Source organism: Somniosus microcephalus, chromosome 12 (genome assembly GCF_052327205.1).
Source record: "Somniosus microcephalus isolate GS21.2 chromosome 12, FLI_Smic_1.0, whole genome shotgun sequence".
Classification (NCBI taxonomy): domain Eukaryota; kingdom Metazoa; phylum Chordata; class Chondrichthyes; order Squaliformes; family Somniosidae; genus Somniosus; species Somniosus microcephalus.
In genome coordinates this window covers 128,982,761-129,007,697 of record NC_140998.1, presented here as the reverse complement: position 1 = coordinate 129,007,697, position 24,937 = coordinate 128,982,761, and the positions used below count along the sequence as shown (strand labels likewise).

The window sequence follows — 24,937 nt, the reverse complement described above, 5'->3', positions numbered from 1 at the left end:
CATTTCCTCCTGTTACTAAATACAATTTAAAACACAAATAAATTGTTATTTAATTCCCTAACACACAATTCAAATATTTACCTTAGTTCCCTAACACACAGAAAGTGTGGGAAAAAAAATTGTGAAGAATCAAGATGGCGGCCACTCACCTCGGTCAGAACGATAAGGCCCGCCCACACATGCACCGATTGGTCGACCGTCAGGTCACCGAAGCGTAGGATTGGTCAATCGTCAAGTCACTCAACACTCAACTGTAGGATGGCCCGGCAGCGATTGGTCGACCGTCGGTCAACTGTCGACCGCACGATTGGTCAACCTTCACGTCACTCAATGCTAATGAGCAAATGAGCGGAACTTTCCCCATTTAATGAGCGGAATTTTGAACGTTTTTTGGATACCGCGGGCGGAATTTTTGTCCGGCCGAAACGTAAATACGCCTATGACCGGTCCGTAATCGTAAGCTTTCTTTTGACGTGACGCGCGCGTAGGTACGCTCTAACTTTCAAACGTATAGAGAACGGACAGACAGACAGACAGAAGAGCCGCTTTATATATAGATTAATGTCAGTGTTTGCTTCAGATAACAATTGCCAATTACTTAATTATCTTGATTGTTTCATCAACCCAATCATTAACTCCCCTTAATGCCACTTTTGCGCCTTTTTTTTTCCCTCCCACCATTTGTACACCAATATCAGTGGGGGCCAGTCAGTTACAATAGCCACAGCCTCAAAGGGCCAATCACAAGGACATATTGCACATTTAGCCCCATCCCTATGCTTTCACGTTCATTCCAAGGTGGAATAATTAACTTTATCTCTGTTTTAGGCAACTGTTGGCCCGTGTGAAGATTGACCCCTAGAAGAGCTGATAATGAAATCTCTCACCATGCATCTGAATTGAAAAGGTTTCGATTCTGGGCTGACTAGATAACTCAAAGTAGCAAAGTCACCATTGAGTTATGGTCAGCCTCACCAATGGGTATATATATTATTTGGTTTTGATGTTTCTATTTGTTTTTCTTCTAATTTTCTCCCTTTACCTCTCCATTGGATATGGGGATAGGGCAGGAAGGTGCAGTTGAAGTAGAAGATCAGCCATGATCTTCTTGAATGGCAGAGCAGGTTTGAAGGGCCACATGCTTCTGCTCCTATTTCTTCTGTTCCTTCCTGAGGACAAGGACTTGTACTGGAGTATTTTTCTACAGTGGTCGTGATGTCCTTCCTCAACTTGGCTAAATTACTGTTTTCTATTTGGGGGTCTGAGACACTGAGCATCTGTATGCTATTTGACTGTGGAAAACATCACAACCGAAAATTATCTAGCATCTATATATGTGTACTTCCAGAAGTAGTTGTGGGTAGTGATCATTCCAGTTCATGGGAAGTGTTTATCACTCTTTCTGTGTTCACTCACTGAAGTGAGGAGAATTACAGACCTTTTTTTAACTTACACATTTGAACAAATATGTGGGCACATACAGCTGTGACCCAACTGAGAATCATTAGGGGGAAAGCGGTAAGAGATCAATTAACAATAAGAGTACTCCAGGGCATACATACTCATGTTCCCATGGAAGAAAAAAGTCAGATGATTCCACACATTTGTAGTCACCAGAGAGCCCTTCAAAGCTGTAAGATAGATGAATGCTGAATGCTATATAATAGGTATGAAATATTGTATCCAAAATTCATATATGTAAATTATAGTAGTTAAGAGCATCAGACAGATTTTATCCCCACCCCGGTTTGCTAACCTGTACACATTGAAAAGTTGGATTACGATCTACCATTCGTGTCGAAGGTTTATAAGATAGCTAAATTGGCTAACCTTTGGATTGTTCCACAAAATTCCATCCAAATTACATCAACAGTTATCAAAGTCAATCCCATTACAGCAGAACCACAATACAACACTGAGTGAAATGTAATCAACTCCTATTTGCCAAAGTCATCAAATATGAAGTCACAGTTGTACATTAAATAACTATTTAGTAATACCTTTGGTAACATAATTGATACCATCACAAGGTTAAACATTAAGGATTACATATAGAGTTAACATCATCACGACCACAGACACAACTGTAATTTAACTGTGTCACAATATCTCAGCATTATCTGGATTTTGCTTAATCACCATAACAGAGTTACATTCAGTGAGCAAGATTACAGTATTAGCAAGATTAAGTTTACTGTCTTTATTTCATGTAATTCTGATAAGTTCCCAGTATTAAACCTGTTCCTGTGTGATATGAGCATAAGACATATACTTTGTAGTAGGTTGGCTGCTTTGGAGCTTGGGCAGTTCTGAGCTCCTCTGGGATGCACTGGTTTCCCCTGTGGGAATGCCTGCAGAATCTGAAGTCGTAGTTTCATTTTTTATGGTTGTCATCGTCTCATCTTGGTTTAATTAAATTTGCATGTATGTTTTATCTTTATTTTGTTATATAGTTCCTTTACTCTTTCTACTCGGATGCCCAGACTATTAACAAAGAGTTGTGATAGACTTTTATCATTGGCCATTTCCATGGGGTTTCTCCCGATCTCCTGCCATAACTTCAGCGGAATCGCTTTGAAATAGTATTAACAGCCACTTACACCATTTCTTCATGATTTCCACTGAAATTACATTGGCAGATTGGGGAAACCCCACAGAAATTCTATCTCCACAAGCTTACTTCTCTGCAACTTACATGTAACCTCTCTTAACCTTCCGAGTTTCACTCTGAATATTTCTCTTTGGCTTTTAGAGACTTGGCTCCACAAGCTCTTTACCACTTCCTTTAACTGTCTAACCCACCTGAGAGAATAGGAGCGAAGGAACCCAGGAGCAGGAATGGGCCATTCAGCTCCTCAAGCCTGTTCCGCCATTTAATGAGATCATGGCTGGTCTGTGATCTAACTCCATTAACATGCTGTTACTCCATATCCATTAATACTTTTGGTAACAAAAATCTATCAATCTCAGATTTAAAATTAACAATTGATCTAGCATCAACTGCCATTTGTGGAAGAGAGTTCCAAACTTCTACCACCCTTTGCATGTAGAAGTGTTTCCGAACTTCACTCCTGAAAGGCCTGGCTCTAATTTTTAGGCTATGTCCCCCATTCCTCGACTCTCCAACCAACAGAAATAGTCTCTCTCTAACTATCCTATCAGTTCCCATTAATATCTTGAAAACTTCGATCAAATTACAGGGAATACAACCCCTAGTTTGTGCAATCTCTCCTCGTAATTTAAGCCGTGGGGTCCGGGTATCATTCTGGCAAATCTACACTGCACTGCCTCCAAGGCCTATAAATCCTTCCTAAGGTGTGGTGCCCAGAACTGCTCACAGTACTCCAGGTGTGGTCTAACCAGGGCTTTGTATAGCTGCAGCATAACTTCTACCCCCTTGTATTCTAGTCCTCTAGATATAAAGGCCAGCACCCCATTAGCCTTTTTGATTATTTTCTGTATCTGTCCATGACATTTAACGATCTATGTATATGGACTCCTAAGTCTCTTTGGACCTCCATTGTTTCTAGCTTTTGACCATTTAGAATGTACTCTGATCTATCCGTTTTAGGTCCAAAGTGGATGACCTCACACTTGCTTACATTGAAATCCATTTGCCACAGTTTTGCCCATTCACTTAATCTCTTAATATCGCTTTGTAATTTTATGCTTCCACCTACACTGCCTACAATGCCACCTATCTTTGTGTCATCGGCAAACATGGATATGTGGCTCTCTATCCCATCATCTAAGTCATTAATAAATACAGTGACTAGTTTTGAGTCCTCAACACAGATCCCTGTGGGACACCACTAGTCACATCTTGCCAATTAGACTACCTGCCTATTTTCCCTACTCTCTGTCTCCTACTGCTCAGCCAATTTCCTAACCAGGTCAATAATTTGCCCTTAATTCATGAGCTTCAACTTTAGCCAACAGTCTCTTATGAGGAACTTTATCAAATGCCTTCTCGAAGTTCAGAAAATAACATCCATAGACATTCCCCTGTATACTACTTTAGTCACCGCTTCAAAAAATGTAATCAGGTTCATCAAGCATAACCTACCCTTTACAAATCCATGCTGGCTCTCTCTGGTCAGCTGAAAATTTTCAAGGTGTTCCGTCACCCTATCCTTAAATATAGACTGTAATAATTTCTCGACAACAAATGTTCGGCTAACTGGTCTACAATTCCTGGTTTCCCCCTCTCACGTTTCTTAAATAGCGGAGTGGTTTGTACAATTTTCCAATCTATAGGAATGATTCCTGAATTGAAAGAACTTTGGAAGATTATAGTTAGGGCATCTGCAGTGTTGTCACCTACTGCCTTTAAAACCCTGGGACAGAAACAATCTAGTCCTGGGGATTTGTCACTCTTCAGTGCCATTATTTTCTTCATTACTGTTATTTTGCCTGCATTAATTTTGGTAAAACCCCATCCCTGATTGAATATTAGTTTCCTTGGGATGTCCAGCATGCTATCCTCTTCCTCTACTTTAAATACTGACACACAGTAATTACTCAACATGTCCGCCATTTTCTTATTTTCATTGACAATATTATCATTATCAGTTTTCAAGGGGCCCAAATTGCTCCTGAAAACTCCTTTTCCTAATATAATTGTAATTTTTTTTGTGTTGATTTACATATTCCTTTTTGTAGCTCTTACTATCTGTTTTGTCAGTTTTTGTTGTTCTTTGTATCTCTCCCAGTCGCCAGGATCTGTGCTTTTTCTTTTAGTTTTACGCTGTCCCTTACTTCTTTTTCTTTTAGTTTTACGCCGTCCCTTACTTTTTCTTTTAGTTTTACGCTGTCCCTTACTTCTTTTTCTTTTAGTTTTCCGCTGTCCCTTACTTCTTTTTCTTTTAGTTTTACGCTGTCCCTTACTTCTTTTTCTTTTAGTTTTCCGCTGTCCCTTACTTCTTTTGTCATCCATGGCTGGGTTTGTTGGCAAGTAGAGCTCTTGCCCCCTCAGGGGTATAAACTGGTTCGGTGTCACAAATTCTTTTTTTAACACCTCCTACTGATCTTGTCGATTTACCCATTAACAGATTTTCCCAGTTTAGTGTGGATAGTTTTTGTCCTGATGATGTCGGCCTTACCTAAATCTAGAATCTTAGCTGTTTCGCGTTTCTCCATTTCAAACACAACATTGAATTCGATCATGTTACGATCGCTATTAGATAAATGTTCACGCACCGTTAACTAAATCTGGCTCATTACTCATTGTTAAATCTAATATGTTCTGTCCCCTTGTTGGTTCTCGGACATATTGTTGCAGAAAACTATCCTGAACACACGCACATAATTTGCTACATTACTGACAAGCTGGTGTGCTTATCCAATTTATATGAAAGTTAAAATCCCCCATTAAAACCACTCTGCCTTATGATTTGGGGATGGGGGGGGGGGGGGGGCTGCCAAGTATGACTTGAAATACCTCCAGCACCAAGGAATTCCTGTCCCCTGAAGATGAACAATTCCGTAGCATGGATCCTTTTACAAGGTGTCATTCCACTGGACAGGACGTCAGAAACTGTAATTGGCAGATTTCAATTAGTTTGGTGAAGGACAGGACTTCAATTAGGTGTCACAATCCCTTTCAATTTGCAGTATCTAATTAATAATATGGAGACAGCTTTTCTGATACGGTGGTTGTTCAAGATTCTTCTCAGTACATTACTCTCGTCTGCATTAATCAGCCTATTGTCTTTAGTTTTGCTCAGACCCTAATTGAAGCTGCCATTTGTCTTAATTGGAAACATTTAGTGATATTGGGAGGTATGAGTCCAGTGTCTGTGTCTCTGATTCCTCAGCAAACAAGGCTTAATTCCTTTGTAATTTTTCCCAGAATGCTAGTAGTCTGTCCAGGCTAAGGACTCTACTGACAACTGTGTTCCAAATGTCACATTTAAAAGAAGGACTTGCATTTAATAGCGCCTTTCATGACCTCAAAACTGTTTACAACCGATGAAGTACTTTTGAAGTGTTGTCACTGTTATAATGTGGGAAACACTGCAGCCAATTTGTGCACAGCAAGCTCCCACAAACAACAATGACATAAATGACCAGAACATCTGATTTAGGTGTTGTTTGAAGGATAAATATTGCCCAGGACACTGGGGAAACTCCCCTGCTCTTCTTCAAATAGTGCCATACCCGAGAGGGCAGATGGGGCCTCGGTTTAATGCTTCATCTGAAACACAGCACCTCCAACAGTGCAGCACTCCCTCGGTACTGCACTGAAGTACAAAGTATAGAGTCTTTCTTTAAACTCTCACTTGTAGGAGCTGGTAACATGCTAATCAATATTTGGATAACTAAGTCCAGTGGGTTCCATCAGAAAATGTGGAAGAAATGTGTTGAGAACAGCTTAATCCTTCTCCTGAGCTGAGGTTTGCTGTTAAAATTGCAAAATTCCACTAATCGGCCAGTCCGGATTATTTAACCATTACAACAAGGAGCTGCAAAATAAAATGATCTTTCTGAAGCTGGTTGCTGTTCTGAAAGAGCTCAAGACATTTGAACATAGCCTTTGTGGTATCATGGAAGCATGATTGTCTGCAAAATTTTAAGGGGAGTTGAACCTTAGTTTTGTATAATCCAGGTAAATTGCAATTGGGCATTTTTAATTGATTTTTCACAGACTCTGCGGTCTTGATATAGAAGGATAAGAAGTTGTAATCTGCATGTTCAATACCTGGTCAAATTTACCATCCATGCAGTTCTAATATTTAGTTTTAAATTAGGAGACCAGCAGAAGTCGTAACTTCATGTATAGAAGATTTGCAAGAGCTGGACTGCTAGCATTTCTTCCAAGAATATGTCATTTTTAAAAGTAGTAATTACACATGTTGGAAATTTGAATTGGTAATTTAATATAACAACAATGAGAAGCTAAATGCTCATTGCATCAGACTGAGGATAGCGGAATACTAGATTGAGGTATCAGCCTCCATTGTAACAGATCATCAAGGTATATTGTAAGGTTTATTTTTATCAGATATATTGACTAGAAATTTGAATAAAATAATTTTTGCAAATGTTCCACACAAGAATCAACATATACAGTTTAAAAGCTGCAGACTGAAGCCATCCCCATGATTTAGAGGTAACGTTTGAGTTGTGCAGAGCAGAAAGCCTGAGATTCAATCCCCAGTCCCTATTGATCTCATCCAGGGGCAGTAGGTATAGGAAAGTGACAATTGGCCACAATGCCAACAAGGATTCCTGCCCTGATTGCTGTACAGCCTTTGCTGGAAGTGTGTGTTTGAAAGGATCGTTACTAGTCCTAGCCCCTGTAGGGCTACCCCAGATCAGGCGTATTCCCCAAACGTTCACCTTCAACTAAAGTTAGAGGTAGCCGAATCCTAAAGACACTTGATTGGGTCTAAAGGTTCAGACTATGGGGTCGATTTTCAGTGTGCCGTGAGGCAGGCTTTTAGGCATGCGGGGGGGGCAAAAATCCCGAATTCGGGGGTCCCGACACCGTCCCGCCCAAAACCCACCTCCACGTAAGTTTCACAGGAGGCGGGTGCCCGCCTCGCACTGGGACCCGCCGACCCGAGGCGGGAAGAGATTAGTGCCAAATAACTGCCTGTTAACAGACAGTTTTTAGCCTAATCCCTATTTTGAGGGGTGTCGTGTGGGATTCCCGACGGCTCCAAACCACGCCAGGTTAGAGCAGGCGGGCCGTCGGGTTGAAGGACTTGGAGGGGTCGTGATGTCGGTGTTCAGGTGAGTGATGGGTGCATGAGTGCAAAGGTAAGTGTGTTTGGTGTGTCTAAAGTGTGTAAAGTAGTTTAAATTACCTGTACTTACCTTAACAGTCTTTCTTCCTCTAGGTTTTGGGAGTCCATCACTCAGCCGGCACTGAAAGCAAAATAGCTGCGAGCTGTCAAAAGTGACGGCCTTCAGCTTTCATTGCCGGTGAGAGTTCTAACTGAGCCTGTGTAGAAGGACTCAGGTTAGAAGTCAGACTGTCAGAGTTTGACAGCTTCAAACAGCTGTGAAACACTGATATTTCATCTGTCAAGACCGCTTGACAGATGAAATTTCAGTCTGTGACGTCACCTGTTGCAGGGTGGCCCTTAATTGGCCTGCTGAGCCCGCTGGGCGGGCTCAACGAGGTCAATCAAAGGAAAATCGCGTGGATTGGCCGGACGTTGATGTAGGCGGGACTAAAACCTGAAAGTTGTAGTCCCGCCTCCTTCCCGACTGCTGAATGAAATCGACCCCATCTCTCCCTAAAGGAAAGGAATGACCTGAAGATGTTACCATCCTCCAGATAGCACTTTTAATAAGTTTAACTAGACTGTAACCTTCCGGATATTATGAGGGTCCGGAAAACTCCTCCAGAATTCTGCAACTCCTCACCAAAGAGTGTACAGGGATTGAGTTCACGAGTTTGATACAGAAGTACTATGTGAGACAATTCTAAAAATATATCGATTTATTAAAGAACCGGCATGTAACTTAGCTGGTGATTCAGTCGCAACATTAACATTTGCAAATACAAATAGCTTACAATTCTTATTATCAGAGATCCTTATTCTCAAATCTTAACTTTGTTACATTTTTACATTTCTTCGTCTTATTCCAGGATATCCACCAAAATCAAATACCTTTGATACCCGAGACTCAGAGTTAAAAGCTTACAGAGCCTGCCTCTGAAGCATGAGAACCGCTTTGCCCCTTTCAGTGAAATCTGTCTGCCCATTTGAAAGTTCTATATTTATAAACTTTCTGCAGTGGTATATCCTTTGAAGTTTTCTGCTGATGTAAGCTAATTATCTCTCATTTTTCTGTTGAGTCCTTCTATTCTTACAGTCAGTTCAGCTGTTAGCTGGCAGAATTATGTCTGCTGTGTAGGTGTCTCAAGCTTATCATAAAAACAATGTGACAGCAATGGTTCTATTTGATGTCATATTTATCAAAGTCTCCTGTTTGTATCTTTTGCATTTAGAACACCTCAACTGGTTACACCACAGACTTCGTGCCTCCTATGATAGCAAAATACTGCAGATGTTGGAAATCCAAAATAACAACAGAAAATGCTGGAAAAACTCAGCAGGCCAGGTGTAAAGTCTGTGGGTTGTGCAGTTAATAACGACACAGACTTCAGGAGTAACAAACAAACAGGACTTTACTATTCGAAGGTCAGGGCGAATCTGCCCTATAAATCATGCCACAGCACTTATATACCGGTGTGGTCACCGTCGGTATTACCGTATACAGAAGCCAAACAAGTAGTGCCACACCTAAAATAGTTCTCTTAAAGGTGAACGGTTACATACAATAGTCTCTTAAAGGTAGACGGTTACATACACTACAATCCTCCCTTTTTAGCTTACAACATACGTATTCCCCATTAAACATAACATATATTCAACTTCATGTAAAACAATTTACAGATATAGTCTCTGCGGAAAACAGTTCACAGGTTCAGTCTCTGTGGGAACAGTTCACAGATTCAGTCTCTGGTCTTGACTCGGTCCGAACAACATCTCTGTGGTGTAGCCGGTTCACATTGCTAGCGTGACTCATCCAATAGTCTTTCCCTTGACGTAACAGCTTGAACTTCCGTCCTGCTGAACCAGCAGTGCTGACTTTTACAAACAGCTGGACTGCCTTAGTAATTTTTCCCTACTTTCCCATTAGAAGTGATAATGATTTAGATGGTTATCATCTTCGGCTTCGTCTTTTCCTTTTTTGCTTCTTGGAGACTCTCGGGGCTCCCTTCTCAGCTGCCAGCTGTAGCGCCACCATCTCCCTATGTTCCTTAGACTTTAAGTGCTTCATCATGATTTCTGCACTTTGGGAGTTTTCATCACAAGCTGGGCAGACCAAGTCCTCGTAATATTCCGTGTCACTCAACAGGTCATGGTAATATTCGGTGTCATCCTGAGCTAGTCTAGCGAGAGGGCCTGCTACTTCTTCCTTACCCAACTGGACGTTAGCCGACTGTTGTTCCCTCCCTAGACATCTTTCCTGAAGGGACTTCTTCATGTGTTCATAGTCATCCCGCTCTTCCTGGGTTTCCTGCAAATCCTTCACTAAGGACCTCATTTGTGATTTCAATACTTCCCCTTCCATCGGGGATTGATTGATCGGGCTATTCAATCCTTCTGGAGCAGCTGTTTCAACATTCTGTTGTTCACATAGACGTGATTCAGCGTACTTTTGGCATCCCAGTAAAATCTGTGTTGCAAACTCGGCTATTTCCATAACTTTTGAGAGCTCCGAACTCCTTCCCTTTGAAGATTGAAGCTCGTGTTCAGATTGTTCCCATTGCAGAGTCTTGTCCCTCAGCATATGAAGGAGTTGGCTGACCGTTAACTCTTCCACGGGAACACTGTGGATCAGAGTCTTCTCCATTTCATCCACCTTTTCCTCCAATGCTTTCACCTTCTTTTCCTCTTGTACTTTGGCTTTCAGCGCTCGGAGAAGTTGCGCCTTGATGCTCTCTAGCTCATGTTCAGGGGCCATTCTTACAGTCTCTGTGTTTCTTACAGTTTCCTTTTCTTCCACTGAGAGGATTCCCAGTTGAATCTGTTCTTCAAGTTGTTGAACCTCGGTCATTGCCGCCTCATATTTGTCTTGGGTTTCCTTCAATATTTTTATGAGTTCTTGGACATCTTGTCTTTCATGTTCTGCCATGTCTTTCACCTCTAATTTCTCATCTATGGATGGAACTTCTACCGATGAGTCTGTCTTGGCCTTGAGCTCATCAAGAATTTCCTGCAGCCTTTGGACTTCTTGCTCATGTTCAACCTTTAGTTGCTCATATGCTTCTACTGAAACTAGCTTTTCGGAGGTTGCCGAGTTAACCCCCTCCAGAATTATAGCCTGGGCCTGTTCATACTGTTCTTTCAACTTCTCACACTCTGCTTGTAAGCTCTGCTTGTAAGGAGTCGTAGAGAAGAACTGGAATAAAATCCTGGCTTCCTGAAGATTCCTCTTCATTTGCTTCTTTCGCAATTTTCTGTTGGAGTTCAGCCAAGGCTGCTATGCTATCTGCCTCTCGAAGTCTCACTGCCATCAAATCTTCTTTATTCTTGCAGTCTATCTCAGCCATTTTCCCTTTACTTTCATTTAACTGAGTGAGTAGTCCCTTATTCTGGGCTGAGAGATATTGCACCTTCTCCTGTAGACCATTGCACTCCTTCTCTGCTCGACATAGCTGGTTACTGCTGATTTGGTTCTGTGTTTCAAGTTCCAACATCCTTTGCTTAGCTTCTTTCAGTTTCGCCCCATAAGCTCCTCTTGCAACATGGCCACATTATTCTCATCAGGTAAAGAAGCGTTTCTCTTTTCTATGTCCAAGATTTTTTTCTGCATCTCTTTAAGTGCATATTGCGATTCAGCTTCTCTTAACCTTGCCTGCACTAGCTCCGTCTCCAATTGCAGGACAAAATCCTCAGTGTAGCGTGGTTTGCCTTTATGCTGTATCTCTAGATCATGCAAATATTCTAACTCCTGAACATCATAAGGGAGATGTGATCGGTAATTGGTCACGATGGCTCTATGGTCGCTCTCTGCTTGAGCCAGCAGGTTCTGTTGTCTTTCCAGACTCTCCCATTCGGTGTCATAGAACTTTTTCATTGTTTTCATCTCTTGTACGAGACCGTAACTCAATTGTTCTAATTGTTGTCGTACTTTGAGATAACGTTGAGTTCGAGCCCGGTGTTCCTCCGTGATGCATATGTCTGTAACTTGAACAGACTCAGAATTCTCTGTCTTTATACACGCCATCGTTTTTCCAACCTTAGTCAGTGAGTTCATGTTAACCTTGTTTTTCATACTTGGGCTGGACTTATCGTCTTCCGGCTCAGAGTCTGAGCTGCTTGTCTGCACCGAGTCCTCGCTCGTCATTGCTTGTAGGTAGTGCCATTCCATGTCTATTTTCTTGATCCACTCCCGTCCTAGAAGTGGTGGTCCTCCCTCAGGTAGTACGTATAAGTTCATTCTTGGGTGTTCTTTACCCCTATCTCTCACCTTGACTCTTATCTTTCCCATGGGGTATACTTTATGCCCCGTGTATGTCTGCAATACGAACTTGGTATCTCTTAAGGATATATGTGAGAATAGCCTGTGGTAATCCCTTCGATTTATGACTGATACAGCTGATCCAGTGTCCAACTCCATTTTCACTTGGACTCCAGCTATTTTTAGCATGACCCAGATAGTTTGTAGGTCAGCTTCCTTACTCACATTATGAATTCTCAGACTACCCAGCTCCTGGCCGTTTGGGTCTGAGTCTGAATTCTGTTCGTCTGAACTCTTCTCAGCCACCTTGTGTACCTTGTTGTACTTTTCCTGTGATGGCTTCCTTTGGTTGTTGGTCTTCTTCCCTGACCGGCATACCTTAGCGATGTGACCCAGTTTGCCACATTTCCTACATTCCTGGTTCTTAAACCAGCATTGGTTCTGATCGTGTGTTGTCTTCCCACAGCGATAGCATTTTGTTATACTCGAGGTAATTTGGTCCACACCGAGTGCCGCTGCCTTTAGCTGCATTTCCGCAGTTCCTTTCGCTGCGGCTTCGTTTGATGCTGCGATAAGGACAGCCTTATCCAGTGGAAGATCGTTCTCTTCGAGTAGTCGCTTTTGCGTCCCTTCCTTGGACAATCCGCATACGAACTTGTCTCGCAGTGCCTCTGTCAGGTTCCCTCCGAACTGGCAGTGTTTTGCTAGCCTACGCAGTTCGACCAAGTATTCCGCGTTGCTTTCGTCTTTCCGTTGCGTTCTTGCATAGAATTTGAATCGTTCAGCCAACATCAACGGTGCGGGGTTCAAGTGATCCTTCAGCACTGCTACAATATCATCGAAAGTCTGATCCGCCGGTTTAGCTGGTGAGAGAAGATGCTTTAACAACCCGAATGTTTTCGCACCCATTATGTTAAGTAAGGTTAAAGCTTTTTCATCCTTTGCTATTTTATTAGCCTTACAATGTATCTCAATACGTTCCACGTACGTGGTCCAGTCTTCTATCTCAGAATTAAAATCGTTGATGTCCCCACGCTCAGGCATCTTCCTTTCCTTGGGAACAACACAAGTATTTCTTTAAATTATTATTTTTTTTTTTTCTAAGATGGCGGCTTTTCCCGCGAAAATGCGGTTTCCCGCTCTTTCCTTCTCTCCCCGCCCCTTCAATGGCGGTTTCCCGCGTCTGTCGTTTTCTCCGCCTAATGGCGGCTTCCCGCGTTTCTTCCCTGGTGGGAGGGGTACGCTTTCCCCACAGCGGACAGGTTCAGCCACTGGGCTGGCTCTCGCACAGTTCCCCTTACTTGGCTCTGTCTCTCTCTCCCACCCGCTCGGCTCTACCGGCGCTGGGTACTCCCGTTGGCGGAGAACAGTTCAGCCGCTGGACTGGCTCTCGCGCAGTCTCACTTGGTCGGCTCTGTTTCTCCCGCACGCTCGGTTCCCATTCGCCTCCCAGCCCTCTCGCAGTCCGGTGCTTCCCTCCCCGGCTGCGGCTGAGTTTCTCTCTTCCCGCGCCTACGCTCCCGGTCTCAGCGCTTCGTGGCTTCGGTCGCTGCCCGGCTTTCCCGCCGATCGCGGTCTGGCTGTCTCACGACGCCGTTGGACCCGACTTTCCGTCCGGCTCCTTTCCCCCTCGACCGTGGTCGAGTGCACAGCCCTTATCCTCCGGATATTCTTTACACTTTCCCTTACTCACAGTCTCCATGGCCGCCTTGCTTCCTGCTGATCGGCCCACTCCGCACCGTGGCAGAAGGGACAGTCAGTGCCTGTTGCTGATGGAAGCTTTTGTTGCTAAAGTCTTCCTCCTTTCTATTGCTGCAGCCTCGTGTTTTCTCCCAGCAGAACGACGAGGGCGGTTGCCTCTCTTCGACGCTCTTTAGTTGCTTTGGTAGTCTTGCCACCAGGGTACGATCGGACTCGTCACCACTGTAAAGTCTGTGGGTTGTGCAGTTAATAACGACACAGACTTCAGGAGTAACAAACAAACAGGACTTTACTATTCGAAGGTCAGGGCGAATCTGCCCTATAAATCATGCCACAGCACTTATATACCGGTGTGGTCACCGTCGGTATTACCGTATACAGAAGCCAAACAAGTAGTGCCACACCTAAAATAGTTCTCTTAAAGGTGAACAGTTACATACAATAGTCTCTTAAAGGTAGACGGTTACATACACTACACCAGGCAACATCTGTGGAGAGAAAATAGAGTCAACGTTTCGGGTCAAACCCGGGTCTTGACAAAGGGTTTGACCTGAAATGTTGACTCTATTTTCTCTCCATGGATGTTGCCTGGCCTGCTGAGTTTTTTCAGCATTTTCTGTTGTTACTTCGTGCCTCCTAGGTGTTCCAAGTTCAACACAAAAACAATGTGATGGCTAGTGCCTCCCGTGTTTCATTTGATATTTTTACAAAGGCATTCTGTGCAATTCTTTTTACAACGTGTAAATTAAAAACACCTCAACGAGGGTGATCTATGCAATTCTTATTTACCTCAGTTGGTTGTATCACAGATTCGTGTCTCCATGTTTCATTTGATGTCATTTTTACAAAGGCACATGTTTCTTTAATATTTCTGTGTTGGTTTATAATACTTAACTGGGTATAGCTATTGTGTTCTTTCCAAACTGCAGACTTCCTGGAACCTCCAACCTGCTGCTTCAATAGGGCTATTGTTTCAGTGTCAACAACCTATCTTATCTCAAAAGCCTGTATGCTGTTTACAGTTTTTGATTGTTAAGGCTTCCAGACCCAGTATGTCATGTTTTAATAAGTTAAAATTCTGTTCATAGAATGGTGTATTTTTCTGAATATGGCTATTCTTTCACATGTTTGTGTAGATGCTACAATTGAACAAACCCAGGCTTGGCTGTGCTTTTGTGCTGGCGTCACTCACAATGCCCATTTAGGCAAAGTACCCAAGAAAAATTCAACATCTTGAGGAGAAGTGTGTCATAAGGACCATACTTTCGGGATGGTGAGCTATCTATCAGAAGCCAGAGCAGTATATATTGAGGAAAGGTTAGAAGGGATAGTGAAGCAGACAGGTAGGCACCAGGTGGTAACAGTCCACATAGGGGGCAAATTACATAAGCAGAATTAATGTAGGGACCGTAAAAGCCACTTATATAATGGCACCACCCCGACTTGGACATATATCATTGGCGCTGGGTCAAAATCCTTGAACTTCCTACCTAACAGCACTGTGGGAGTACCTTCACCACACCCAGTGTCAGCTGTGGCTCAATGGGTAGCCCAGTTGCCTCTGAATCTGAAGGTTGTGGGTTCAAGTCCCACTCCAGAGACTTGAGCACATAAAGCTAGGCTGACACTCCAGTGCAATGCTGAGGGAGCCCTGCACTGTCAGAGGTGCCATCTTTCGGATAAGACGATAAACCGAGGCCCCGTCTGCTCTCTCAGGTGGACGTAAAAGATCCCATGGCATTATTTCAAAGAAGAGCAGGGGAGTTATCCCCAGTGTCCTGGCCAATAGTTATCCCTCAACCAACATAACAAAAACAGATTATCTGGTCATTATCACATTGCTGTTTGTGGGACCTTGCAAATTGGCTGCCATGTTTCCTACATTACAACAGTGACTACATTTCAAAAAGTACTTCATTGGCTGTAAAGCGCTTTGAGATGTCTGGTGGTCGTGAAAGGTGCTATAGAAATGCAAGTCTTTCTTTCTTTTTCATGGTTCAAGAATGGACAATAAATGCTGGCCTTGCTAGCGATGCCCATACCCTGACAATGAATAATAAAAAAATGATTGGATCAAAATTCTTATATAGAGGATGCAAAGTAACATTTTCTGGTATGATTCCAACCTTTGGGAAAGGTTGGAATTCACCAAAAAAAATGAGATGGTAAACAAGTGGCTGGCAGCATAGTGTGAGAACAGCAATGCTACTTTCATAAATAGCTGGGAATAATTTTTGCAAATGTTCCACGTAAGAATAACTAGGATTAGTACAGAAGAGATGAGTTACACTTAAACCAAGAAGGGACAAAGTGATGTGAATATAAGTAAGCGGAGATAGTGATCACATTTTGTATTGCTTTGGTCAGACTGCACCTTGAATACTGTGTCCAATTCTGGTTGCCAAGATACTAGAGACATTCAAGTGCTGGAGGCAGTGCAGAGAAGAGCCACAAGGCTGATCCTCAGTGTCAGAGGTATGAATTATGTAGAAAGGCTGAAGAAGCCTCTACTTTTCATTCTATAAGGGAAGCAACTGAGATTGCGAAGGTTACAGAAAAGTTAACCTGGAATATTACTTAAAATTAAACTGCGGGAGTAGAAGTAGGAGACACAGCTTCAAACTAGAGAAAGGTACTTTTAGGACAGATATTAGGAAATTCTTCACACAAAGAATAATCAATATGGAATAAACTTCCAGATAAAGTAGTAGTAGGGACAAAAAACCCTGGAATAATTTTAAAAAACAAATGGATGCTACACTGGGGAGGTGGATGGATAAATCAAGATGGGCTTAATAGCCGCCTTCATCTGTAATTATCTTGTGATCTTTTGATGTTGTGAAGGGTCATGGATTGGTTCCCACTTTAAAAACAATTATTCCATTGAAAATAAAATTTGCGCTAGAAAGCTAATGTGAGTGAATATTTTCTCAATGGTGTGAATAAATTGTCAAATAATTAATATTTTAATTTGGGAAATTTAGTTGAAATAAAAGTCAAAGTTGTGGATCAGTGTTTGATCTCAGACCTTATGAATGACTGCTCTGTCACTGAAATGGGCAGGTTGCTTGTTAAAGGATCCATTTACATTTCATCAAACCTATTATGGGCTTCACTCCTTACCATTAAATAATGAAATCAAGTTTTGTAACATTGCAAATACTTGTTCTAGCTTTTGAATGTGATTATTAGAAATTATTTTCATTCTTTAATATAATTTAAGGATTTTAAAAAGGGAATCATTCAACAAATAATGTTAATTCTGGATGAATTTTTGCAACCAAATGAGTGCAGCTCGAATTCTATGTTCTACCAGGTGAAATGGAGTGGAACTGATGGGGGAATGCAAAAGAGACCAATACTCCCACCTTCCCAATGGAGATAAGACACACTGCTTAAGAATAAGCAGACTAAAAGAAGCAGAAAACTGTATTAGAAAATAATAATTCAAGGAGACAAAAAGCAGTTTAGGGGAGGTTTTTTTGCTGTACAAATCATACCCACTTTATTTTATAGAGCCACTTCCAGTGTTTGATCAGTCAGATGACCTATTTGTGTTCCATGCATTTATGTTTTATTGTAATATTGTAGGAATTGATGACTTCCTACGAATAACTGAGATCGACACCAGAGAACGATTAAACAGGTCTTTACTCAACGGAGATGCCACGAGGACTGACTGGGCAGTCCCGTGGTTTGCGACGTGACGTCATCGCGTTTGCCCGTGTTTTCCCGCGCTCTTAAAGGGGCCACGCCCCATACATGCAAACTCTATATACAAAACACAGTAATGCCTAACACAATGGTACAGGTTTAGGCTGGTGTCAGAACCTCGTTAAAGAGAATTATATACAGTTAGCCAGAGTCATTCAATGGTTCTGCCACATTATCTTGTTAAATATCAAAGAAATCAGCATTTCAATCTCCTTACATTACATTACGTTTCCGACATTACAAGTGACTACGCTTCAAATGTGCTTCATTGGTTGGAAAATTTGTGACATCCTGAGGTTGTGAAAGGCGCTATATAAATGCAAGTTCTTTCTTTACTTTCTTGGTTTTGCAGTTTATTTTTGTGCTGATCTGAGTCCTGGTTTCACGTGTATTCTGAGCTTGAGTAGTAAAACGACATCTAGTACCAGTAAAAGTTTACTTCATCTCTGAGCCAGTGGGAGTATTCTTCCCACTGCTGGCTCTCAACAATAATGTTGCATTTTAATTACAGTTTGATTTCTCGAAGTATTTCTATTCAGATTGTACTTTGTCGTAAGTTGGAGGTCAAATGGATAATTAAAACTGAGTTAATAAATGCTCTCTGTGGGATTATAATAAGAATATAGTATTAAATCCGTGTGTTAATGGAGACACGGAATGCAGGAGTTGGTTTAACAAGTCTTTACTGAATGGAGACAATCTGGAAACTGAAACTACAGAAGCCTGCCAGGGCCTTTTATACAGGGATGGTCACTGCCGGTACTGCAGTCTGAGACCAGTTATTCCCTTAAAGGGACATACACAACAATTCCTCCCCTTTTAGATAAACAGTACATAACATTCATTTAACAACTAAATGATAACTAATTACAATCACAATTACGGTTGCTAGATACATTGGTTGAGGTTAAGCAATTATAAGTTCAGTCTTTGAGGAGGCTTCCTGATTCTGTCTGGATAACGCCTCTTTGGGATATCAGGTTCTTCTGGCAAGGTTGAGTCGGGATCAATGTCGTTGTTTGGTTCGTCTGCTTCCAATATCACCAATTCTGCGGTAGATGCAATTGGTACTTCGGTTTCATCGCCAGGTGTATCAGATCGTGGTGTGGAGTTGAGGTTTTCCAGTGACTCTAGAATCTGGTCAGCATGGCGTCTTACAATGCTCTCTCCAACGTCCACGGTATACATTAGAGGTCCTTGCCATGTACAGATCGTTCCTGGCTGCCATTTCTCTGTGCGGTAGTCCCGGGCCAAAACAGGTTGACCTATCTTAAAACTCCTGGTCGGCCTTTCATTCATATTCTGAAACTGCCTGTTCTCCACATCTCTTCTGACGTTTGGCTTAACCAAATCCAAGCGGCATCGTAGTCTTCGATTGAAGAACATCATGGCTGGAGTTTGGTTGGTAACCGCATGTGTCGCATTCCGGTAGGCAAACAAGAAGTTATCATCCTTGTGTTGTAGGGGTATATCTTCATTACACATTGCCTTGATAGCCTTCTTGAATGTTTGAACAAACCTCTCGGCCAATCCATTAGTGGCTGGATGATATGGGGCGGATGTGTAATGCTTAACACCATTGTTCTTTAAGAACCTCCGGAACTCTTCAGACACAAACTGTGGTCCATTGTCAGAGCAAATCTGTTCAGGCAGCCCATTCCTGGCGAATATGGTTCGTAAGACTGTGATAGTTTTTTCTGTGGTGGTTGAGGACATTTTTATTACCTCTGGCCACTTTGTGCATCCATCGCAATTAAAAACATCGAGTCCATAGAGGGACCAGCAAAATCAATGTGCACCCTTTGCCATGGAGATGAGGGCCACTCCCATGGATGTAGAGGGGCTTGTGGTGAGGCGTTTTGGACCTTCTGGCATCCTGTACAGCTCTTGGTCATCTCTTCGATTTCTCTATCGATTCCCGGCCACCACACAAATGCCCTGGCTAAGTACTTCATTTTTACCCCTCCCAGATGACCCTCATGAAGCTCATTGAGCACTCTATCCTTCAATTTGGGTGGAATTACTACTCTGGATCCACACATCAAGGTTCCTCTGCACACTGACAGCTGTTCTCTTCTCGGCGAGAATGCTGGCAGCAGTGGTTCGCCATGTGCTGGCCATCCCTTCACCGTTAAATCATAGACCCAGGAGAGTGTCAGGTCATTTCGTGTTTCCTTTTCTATGTTTGCATTCGTCACAGGGAGACATTCGACAATAGTCGAGTGGAATAACTGCACTGGATCCGCTGCCAGTTCTTCTTCCACCGTCGGCAACGGTAGGCGTGACAATCCATCAGCATTCCCATGCTGTTTAGTTCCTTTGTACTCGATGTCATATTGGTGTGCCCCTAGGAAAAGGGACCACCTCTGTAGCCGTTGTGCCGTCATTATCGGTACGCCCTTCTGAGGGTTGAAAATGGAGACGAGAGGTTGATGATCAGTTAGTAGAGTAAATTTCTGACCGTGCAGGTAGTGATTGAACTTCTTCACCCTCCACACCAGGCTGAGGGCCTCTCTGTCAATCTGGGCGTAGTTACGCTCGGCTGAAGTTAACGAGCGTGACACAAAAGCTATCGGCCTCTCAGAACCATCAAGGAATTTATGTGACAGTACCACCCCAATGCCGTAGGGAGACGCATCACACGCCAGTCTTATCGGTAGTGATGGGTTGTAGTGAGCCAATACTTCTCTTGAAGTGATTAGGTCCTTACTCTTCTGAAAGGCCCGCTTACATTCATTGCTCCATTTCCATGCTACTCCCGTTCGTAGTAGGGCGTTCAGTGGATGCAGAATTGTGGACAAATTCGGCAAAAACTTATGGTAGTAATTCACCAATCCGATGAATGACCTCAGTTGTGACACATTCTCAGGTGCTGGAGCCTTAACTACCGCTTCAATTTTGTCAGGGGACTTATGCAACCCCTCTTCATCAATCACGTGGCCACAATACGATATCTGTTTCTTAAAAAACTCGCACTTGGGGCGATTGACTCGTAGCCCATGTTCACTTAATCTAGTGAGCACCTGCTCCAGGTTGGCAAGGTGTTCACTGTCATCTTCACCTGTCACTAGGATGTCGTCCAAGTAAAACTGAGTCCTTGGAATCCCTTGCAGGACTTGTTCCATCGCTCTTTGCCATATCGCCGGAGCTGATGCTACTCCGAATACCAGTCGATTATACTGGTAAAGACCTTTGTGAGTGTTTATCGTGAGACACTTCCTAGAGGATTCTTCAACCTCCATCTGCAAATATGCTTGCGCTAGGTCAATTTTTGTAAAACGCTTCCCTCCGGATAGTGAGGCGAAGATATCTTCTATCCTTGGAAGAGGATATTGTACTGTGTGAAGGACTGGGTTCACTGTCACCTTGAAGTCCCCACAGATGCGAACCTTCCTTGGCTCCTCAGACTTATTGTTTAACGTTTTCTTCATGACAGGAACGATGGGTGTCGCCCACTCGCTCCAGTCTACCTTAGATAACACGCCTGCATTCTCCAGATTCTCCAGCTCTGCCTCGACGGCTGGGCGAATTGCATATGGTACCAGTCTTGCTTTGAAAAACTTGGGAATTGCATTCTCCTCTATTTTTATCGAGGCGGTTACGCCTTTAAGAATGCCCAGTTCTTGTTGAAATACCTCTTTGGCGTTAGCTAAGATTGTTGACAATCGTCCAGGAGTGACGTCGTCATCCTTTTTACCAGCCACCGTCTGTGCCTGAATGGAGTGCCAGTCTAAACTTATCTTTCTGATCCATTCACGTCCCAATAACGGTGGTCCACCATCTTGCAGAATGTAGAGATACAATTTCCGTATTTTCTTGCCGTTGTATTCGACAGGCACCCTTATTTTTCCTCTGGGGTATACTTTTTGCCCCGTATACGTCCTCAAGACAATGGATGTCTCTCTCAAGGGTATGTGTGAGAATAGCCGCTCGTAGTCTCGTCGATTCATGACAGTTAGAGCTGATCCTGTATCCAATTCCATTTTGACTTGAGACCCTGCTATCGTGAGGGTGACCCAAATGGTTCGGTGATCCTCTTTTGCGATTACATTGTGAAGTTTGAGACAGCTTAGTCTCTTGTTCCCGGATTCACTATCGCTCATCTGGTCTTCGGAACTACTGTCCGTCATCTTTTGTACTTTCCTGTACGGTTCCTTAGTAGCCTTTTTATTGTCGTTGGTCTTCTTCTCAGACCTGCAAACTCGTGCAATGTGTCCCATCTTTCCGCATTGCCTGCATATTTTGTCCTTGGACCAGCAGTCCTTCTGGTCATGGTTTGTTCTGCCGCAGCGATAACATTTTGCAAATCCCTGTGTCATTTCGTGCCTGCCGTATTCCTGTGGCTTTTGTTGTATTTCTGCAGCTCCCCTTGCTGCTGCTTCGTACGATACTGCCATGCTGAAAGCCTTATCTAGCTTCAGCTCTTTCGCTGAGAGTAACCTCTTCTGGGTTCCTTCACTCAGGAGTCCACAGACAAATTTGTCCCGTAAGGTATCTGCCAGTCCTGCTCCGAACTGGCAGTGCTTTGATAGCTTGCGTAGTTCCGTAAGGTAATCAGCATTGCTCTCATTTTTATGCTGATTTCTCCTGTGGAATTTAAATCTTTCTGCTATCAGCAGCGGTGTAGGATTTAGGTGTTCCTGTAGGATAGCAACAATTTCGTTAAAACTCTTCGGCCTCAGTTTGGCTGGAGTAATCAGGTCCCGCAATAGGCCGTACGTTCTTGCGCCCATTAAATTTAGCAATGCCGATGCCTTTTTCCCCTCGGCTATTTCGTTTGCCTCACAATATACCTCGACTCTTTCCACATACGTGGTCCAGTCTTCTATTGCATTATCGAAGGCAGTGATATCACCAGTCTTTGGCATCTTGAAAATCTAAGATGGCGTCTCCCGTGCTTTTCCTTTGTCCCCGATGGATCAAAATGGCGCCTCCCGCGCTTTTCCTTCTTCCCCGCCGAGTTAAGATGGCGCCTCCCGCGCTTTCCCGCCGCTGCCGCCAACGCCGCTCTCCGCGGTATTTTTATTTTTAACCGTTCCCGTCGTGGAGTGGACCCTCTGGGACACTTCCCTCCCTTTTAGGTCTGAACGCTGCCCGGCTGCGAAGCACCGGCCGCACCCTGTGTGCTCCACCCTCTCTCTCTTTGCTTCCCGACTCGCTGCCCGGCCCCGTTGCAGAGCCACCCGATCGAGCTCTAGCCCGCCGCAGCCCAGGAAGGATCAGTGCACTACCTGCCACCAGCCCGATTAGCTGGGAAACCACGGACTGGGGAACCAAGCCTGGCTCTTGACAGTCTCCCCTGCAAGTTTTCAATCCGATGATTTGGAGGGCGCTTGCCCACGGTCGACGCCCGTTTCTCGAGTTTCTTTGGATTATTTTTTTTCTTTCTTTTCTGGCTTCGACCTTCAATAACGTCGTCTGAGGTGCTGCTGAGTTGCAGGTAAGTTCGTTTCTTACTCGTCGCCAGTATTAAATCCATGTGTTAATGGAGACACGGAATGCAGGAGTTGGTTTAACAAGTCTTTACTGAATGGAGACAATCTGGAAAATGAAACTACAGAAGCCTGCCAGGGCCTTTTATACAGGGATGCTCACTGCCGGTACTGCAGTCTGAGACCAGTTATTCCCTTAAAGGGACATACACAACAAATAGTATAAAGCTAGCTGATTTATATCATTGGATGGGAAGAAGTTTTAATTTTGAATGGAACAAATATAATTACCGTCATAGTTGTTTTACTTTCGGTTTTTGGATTGCGTCGGAGCTTTTGTTCGGTATTTCTACTGTTTCTGATTGGCGTGATAGAGTCATAACAGCATAGAAGGAGGCCATTCGGCCCATCGACTCCGGGCGGCTCTCTAGCAATCCAGTCAGTCACATTCCCCTGCTCTATCCCCGTAGCCCTGCAAGTTTATTTCCCTCAAGTGCCTATCCAGCCTCCCCATGAAAACATTGAGTGTCTCCGCTTCCACCACTTCCGTCGGCAGCGAATTCCAGGTCCTCACCACTCGCTGCGTAAAAAAGTTTTTCCTCACATTCCCCCCTGTATCTCTTGCCCAAAACCTTAAATCTGTGACAACTCTTTTTACTGATTAGTTTAACATTGGTACTGTTTTTGAGTGGTACTAAAAATGAGTTTTGTGTTTTCTTCTTTGTGATTGGTTCCATCATATTTAACAAAAGCAACTGACCAGTGAGGTGTGGGGGAGAGGAGGGTGGACGGTGGGGTGGGTGGAATCGTCTGTTACTTTCACCTGACAACAGGTCCTCATTTCCATGACCTCAGCTGCAATACAACTGTCTCCAACAACTTCACCCTCGCTACTGACCCTCCTGCCTACTCGCAGTTCGTCCTTGTATCTGTGCCTCCCCTGCTGTCATAGTACTCAAACTTCTTCCCTGCTCTTTCACTAGTGGGCCTGGTCTTGGCCTTGTCTGTTACCTGCTTCCTGGGCCTCCTGCTTTCTGACCAACCTTAGCCCTTGCCTACTGCGTGCTCCTCGCCTTGCTTCAGTTCCAACCTCCACATCCAGCACAACACGTGTGCAATCATAGCAAAACGTTGCCTAGCCTTATTTTCTGCCTGTTTGCACCACTGTCGAAGATGTAGTCGTATTTATTAAAAACTGTTTGTCTTTGGTAGATAAGGTGAACTTCAGCAATTCTATCTGTTATAAAGTTGCAGATCATAACTTGGCTACGTTTGTATTGGAGTCAGATGCAGTGGAAAAAAACCCCAGTGGGTAAAAACCTGAAGCATTTCAAGAATTCAGTAGTAAATCCATTGCTTACAATGCTGCCTCAGTCATCCAGTTAGCCTCTTGTAAGCAATTGATTTGAGATCAACTGTTGAGCCTTGAATCAGTTGAGCAGGAGCAGGAACAGGAGCTCAGAAGGATCTGGGATCAGTTGATTAGACATTTTCCAGCTGATTATAGTCTAATGCACTATAGCTAATTGTGAACCTGCCTAACTCTACTGCAGTTACAGCTGGTCCTTCCAGTGCACCACTCTACATCATGGTTAACATAGAAACTTAACCTTGAGCGTCAGGATGAGCTCCAACTCTTATCATGATGCATGCGTGGTGCATCAGTTGAAAGTGAGTGGTACTGCTTTAAAATGATTCCAGTGGGGTAGACTCCATATTTGTACATGGTTTTTGGGGAGATGGGGGGCTTGACAGACCAAATGGCTTTTTCTTGCTCAATGCTGATTTATACTTTTATATTTTATAAGCAATCGCTATTTTAAAGTCTATTTGGGGAGTTAGAAAGGGTGCTGGGAAATGTTTATATGTTTTCCCTATATTATTCCAGCTGGTTGGTACTTATCTGAGATTGTTTTTGTGACTGAATTTACTCCTTCTGTGTCTATGTTCCCCTCAATCTAATCCTGTCTGTAACCATATCACTCCAGATGTTCCCATTGCCCAGTGAAGATGAGAAAGGGATGATTTGTTTCATTCAGCTGTAATGAAGTGTTTGGGGGGTGCTGTCCTTGAGAGGTAACTAGAGATGGGCAATAAATGCT

At 43.4% G+C, this 24,937-nt stretch overlaps 1 protein-coding gene across 16 annotated transcripts in view; it reads left to right on the top strand.

Moving 5' to 3' along the window:
• The window catches only part of LOC147109520 (alpha-(1,6)-fucosyltransferase), a 993,309-nt gene that overhangs the window by 355,723 nt on the left and 612,649 nt on the right, over positions 1–24,937 (top strand). The window contains exon 1 of one of the 16 annotated variants that reach the window (XM_086003546.1): positions 24,488–24,506. The exons of the other annotated variants lie outside the window; for them this stretch is intronic. The gene's annotated coding sequence lies outside the window, so the exon portion shown is untranslated. Of the gene's footprint in view, positions 1–24,487; positions 24,507–24,937 lie in introns of those variants that run through there. 16 annotated transcript variants of the gene reach the window in all.